The 5,216-nt window shown below is 39.4% G+C and overlaps 1 protein-coding gene across 5 annotated transcripts in view; it reads left to right on the forward strand.

Moving 5' to 3' along the window:
- Positions 1-5,216, forward strand: part of lingo2 (leucine rich repeat and Ig domain containing 2) — a 193,998-nt gene that overhangs the window by 96,100 nt on the left and 92,682 nt on the right. The gene's annotated exons all lie outside the window — the stretch shown is intronic.

The raw sequence follows: 5,216 nt of genomic DNA on the forward strand, positions 1-5,216 counted from the left end.
TGTGTGTGTGTGTGTGTGTGTGTGTGTGTGTGTGTGTGTGACAGGTGGGAGTCTTCGCTCTCCGGTTCTTCTGGGCCACATCCTGCAGCAGCTTCACGTCTTTATGGGCTGATTAAACATAGAAAACATTTTATTTTTCCAATTAAAAACTGTTGCAACTTATTGTCAACTGAATGTTAATTGGAAATGTAAAGTAGAAACCTAATATATTCTAAATAAGTATCATTATTTTATTTTTGTAGTCTGCACTTGAGGAAAAACTTTAATTTCTTGAGTTTTGGAAGCAAAAATGAACAAAAGCTTTGAGGGTTTTAAAATAAAACGTGTATCTAGCTGATATAAATGATGCTACAGAAAACCTGCAGCAGCCTTTACTTTTCAGATGTTTTCATTTTTAACAAAATTCTTACTTGTATCAACAAAACGTCTCTTTGTCTGCTTAACATTCACCTTCACTGTTTAACTCTTGTTTTGCATAATATTCAATTTTTAAGAGTAACTGGTTGAGAAAATCTCGCACACAGAACCATATAAATGTTTTTTGTTGTAATCATTTGCATCTGGCCTCTATAACAAGCCTGCAGACCCAACAAATGGCACGTTTGTGGGTGGAAATGTGTTAAAACGACAAAGTGATGGGAGTGTGTTTGTGCTGCGGTGTGTGCAGCACACATAAAACAAATGAAGCATTTCTATTGATTGTCACTTCCTTGGGTTCCAGTGTTTGGAAATGAGGAGTGGGGGGTCTCCCTCTGTCAGCTGACATGGCTCATTGTTCACCATAGACTAATAAAGAGCTTTACGGAGGCCATTATGCATCCTCTGGGCTGCAGACAGACTGATGGCGAGCCGCAAAGATGGAAGTCGTTTTATGTTTGAACAATAACAGACGGAGGAGCTGAATTCCCTCAGTAAGCAAAAATCTACATGTTAAATTATTATTGAATCAATAACAGGCCAGCCACAAATATTTATTTACAAGTTGATTCTGATAAAATATAATTAATTCAATCCTCAGTAATTTTGGATGTCTATTAAAGTTGGACATTTTTATCAAAGTAGATCTATAAACTGTAAAGTTGGTAAAAACTGTTAATCTGTCAGTCGATATTTATGGCAGACTGAGATGAATTTAAACCTGATGAGAAGACGGTTCTACCTGAACGGGCTCTGTGATGATTTTAGGCAAAATATTGCAGAACTTAACTAATTCACACAAAATTGTCCAAATTTACACAGGAAACTATAAGCTGCGTTCACACAGCAGGAAAATGTGACCCATACCTGCTGCTTCTGATCGGCCCGACTCTGACCTGTCCGCCCAGACGTCAGATCTGAGAGCTCAGCCTCTTCCATATGGGCTCATATTTTGGACATGTGTCTGATTTCGAAGCATCTGCAGTCTGACCAAACTCCACAGCCGCTCTGCACCAGAAAAAGTCAGACGCAGTAAATTTGGACATAAACAATGAATGAAATTTATAACCATAAAATGATGAAAGAATCAGTGAAGCTCGTCGCTTTCAGACTTCTGGCTCTTCATCCAAGCAGAATTTGCAGTTCAACACTCCACAAAAAGCCGTTGCTGTTGGCCGTTTTCTTTTTATTAGCTTACTTTGTGCTGCTGTGACGATGCTGTCTCAGTGCTAAATAAACGTTAAAATCGACCCATAAACGATGCGCTGCTGCGTGACGTCAGCGTTCTTCTTCTGCACATTCAGAGGCGGAAACGTTTCATGAAGTCTGACTGCTGTCAGATCCTGCTGTGTGGACCTGGCCATAAACATAGGAGCCTACATAACTTATTCACACAGTTTTATCAACCAAAAAGTTTATTTCCATGTTCGTAGCAAAGATGTTTTGTTTTCCTGTGGAGCTTTTAGCTGCAGTGAAACAAACTGAGGTCAGCAGATGAGAGCAACATTTACCATCAGCTTTCATATTTCCTCCAATATCAGAGAAGGAAAGCATCAGGTGAGAGAGCAGGGCCCCAGCCAGAGGGCCACATGTTTAATGCTGTGTGTGTCAGAAGGACACACGACTCCAGCGGCTCCATTATTGACAGATTTTCAGCCTAATGGCCGGTAATGAGAATGCTCAGCCTCATTTTGACCTGCTGCACCGCCGCTGGAAACCAAAGCTGCAGATAAAACCTTGACCTTTGTGCCCCGGTGCTCTGAAGATAATTAGCCAATTCCTTCCTCTTAATCATGAACACCTCAGAGCAGCAACAGAGGAAACCAGTCTGTGTTTCTGTAGATGTGATCCTGGCTTCTGCCGTTTTACAGTTTTAATCTGTCTTTGTTGTTGTATGTAGCCGTAATATGGTTTCACGATTTTATTTGGTTTTATTTAGCATGAAAACATTAAATAATTCAAGTATTGCAGTTTCTTCGGATGATGATCGACCATTTAACAAGGAAATCATTTTCAGTACAAGCCTTTGGTTTTCCAGGGTTAAGAGGTTTTATGCAGCTTCCATTTACAGGAAATAAAAGCCAGAATTATTCATGTCTTCTGTCTGATAAATGGCTCAATAATGAGGGAAATAATACACTGAATTTATTAATCAATGTCTTTGAAATCAGAAGTTTCCCTCCATTTGTTCAGTATTTGGTGGCGTGGCCTTTGACCTCTCTGTTGGGTCAGACCTTCTCGCTCTAGTTTTCTGGAGTTCTGGTCCAGTCCTGACCCAGTCCCGGTCTGACTGGGTCAGGTCTTCAGGACTTGAAGGATCGGGATCAGATTTTGTGGTGGTCACACTAAAACATGAACTTTATTTTCTTTAAGTCACATTTTAACCACCTTTCTGAGTCATTGTCCTGAGCTTTTACTTCCTGCTGATGCTTTTAGATGTTGCTTCAATATTTCCACATAATATTCTTTCCTCATGATGCCATCTGGGTCATGAAGTTCACCAGCTCCTCCTGAACATTGACATAACGTCTCATGTCCTAAATCCATGTTGTATATGAACACATCCATAATAAACATACCACTGTCCATTAACTGGTTTAGCTAGTATGGATGTTAGAAAACAGCAGCCTTATGAAATCTAAGACTCACTTTGGTTTCAGGCTGGATTTAAGGCTGAAAACTCTTGTGAATGTGATTCATCTGAGAATCAAAAGCCTTTCTGTTTGCCAGCCAGGCCTCTTACACCAATTCACACATAGATGTAGAATAAGAAAGAGCTGCAGCAGATCACCAGGCAAATACACTGAGAGATAAACATAGAGATTTTTTACCCACTACATACAATTTCAGAGCACTTAAGTGATTCTCAATCCCAGCATGCCTCAGCCTGCCACTGCCATGACAGATGCTCTAAAATTGAATATAGATTTCAGTGAGCAAGGCAGGCGTGCCTGATGAATCTCAATTTTCTGCTGTCCATATTTCATAGCCCCCACTATGGATAGCTGAAGGGGAGGCAGCGCCTGCCAAAACTGCCAGTTTGGTGTCCAGTGATGATGGAAGCTGCATTTGTCCCCATGACGTCATCACTGCATCCGTTTGGTGATTAACACACTCACTGTCCAGCAGTTAGAGACGAACAGGCACGGGGACGCGTCCAGCGGTCGGTTAAATCAAAAGAACACATGATATCAATCACTGTGAAGCAAGAAGCTGTAATGGTGCAGCATAGCGCCTGGAGGGCGAAATGCAGAGAGAGCAGTGAAAGTAACTTGGCTCTTATATACCTGCAGACTATTTATGGCTGTGGAACAGTCATAAAATGAAACTGGAGGCTATTGTTTGAATGTGCAGCTTTCTGGAGACTTTCTGGAAGCTGTCGCTAATTTAAACCTCAGAACTGAACACAGACGCCACTTTTATTAGTGCTGATGAGTTTTTAACCTAGAAATCTAGTTTGCAGAATTTAAAAATTCAGGAATTGACTTTTATAATTATCTCCCTAAACATTTCTGTTTTATTCAGTATGAAAATTGACCTTCTGAGATCCACACTTAGAGGCCTTTAGCACCAGCCAGCGCCTTTGAGGGCTTGCAGAAAGCCGACCCACCAGGATAGAACTAATAACAGCAATCAGTCACTTGGAGTTGCTGCAGCGACATGCAGCCCTGGAAGTGAACTGGTATGGAAATAAAACACACCAGGGACCCAACATGCTACTATGGGAAAGCAATACATTGGGATTAAAATGAATAGCCTTTTATTAAAGTTGTTTACCACATATTTCCTCAGCTCCTCCGTCTAAGCAGTCTTTATCATCTTAGCCTGTCACCTTCTTAATTAGAAGATAAAACAGGAATAGAAGCAAATAATAGAAAACCTGTTTAAAACATTTTGTTAGCAGAAAACATCTGCAGATGGAGAAATGTTGTGGAGCCAAGAGCTGCAAACTATTCTTCATTTTCTTCTGACAACCTCTGGAAAATGTTTGGTAACTTTTAAAAAGCCAAAACTGTGAAATCAAATGAAAAAGCTTAAATAAACATTGTTGAATTATTTCATAACCACCTTAATTTTTCTAAATGAGCTTAATTTCCATATAAATTATTTTTGTGCATCTGTAATTTAACAAACAGTAATTAAACCTTAAACGTATCCGTAGCAATTAATCAGGAATAATAGAAACACCCGACAACCTCGGTTTTCAAACTGAATTATGGTCGGTCAACACTCCAGAAAAACTCACTCAGACAATAAATTTCTATATATAGATTTGTAATGAGTTGCTGCATAAGAAGCATAAAATGCAGTTTCTGCCTTTCTCCCTTCAAGGGCATTAATTTCATAATAACTTTAGAGTTTTAATTATGCATTCAGACCTTTCTCTCACCAGGGTAGGAAAATAATGCAGGAAATAGAATCAATAAATGTTAAAAACAAGAAATTGGTGCAAAGGTTTTAATTAAATTTTAACAGAGATAAAAAAAAATACACATTTAGGCTCAAATATACATTTACTCCATGAATACTTGGTTTAATGCCGTTTAGAGAGAACCAGGGAAAACAACCAAAAAAAACAACAAAAAATAACAATACAGTCAATGAGGTTTAGATGTAATAAACGAGCCCTGAAGCCAATAAAACAAGCCTCCAGCCACTAGGTGGCAGCAGTGCTCAAATACTCAACATCCTGCCTGATTATCCCAGTAGAAGAAGTCACCTGTTCAGGAGGAGAAAGCAGAAACTGGCCGTCCAGATTTCTAGACTTGGGTGAGTTTAAATAAATGTAACCAATATTA

This window comes from Poecilia formosa, unplaced genomic scaffold (assembly GCF_000485575.1).
Source record: "Poecilia formosa unplaced genomic scaffold, Poecilia_formosa-5.1.2 Scaffold39, whole genome shotgun sequence".
Taxonomy (NCBI): Eukaryota; Metazoa; Chordata; class Actinopteri; order Cyprinodontiformes; family Poeciliidae; genus Poecilia; species Poecilia formosa.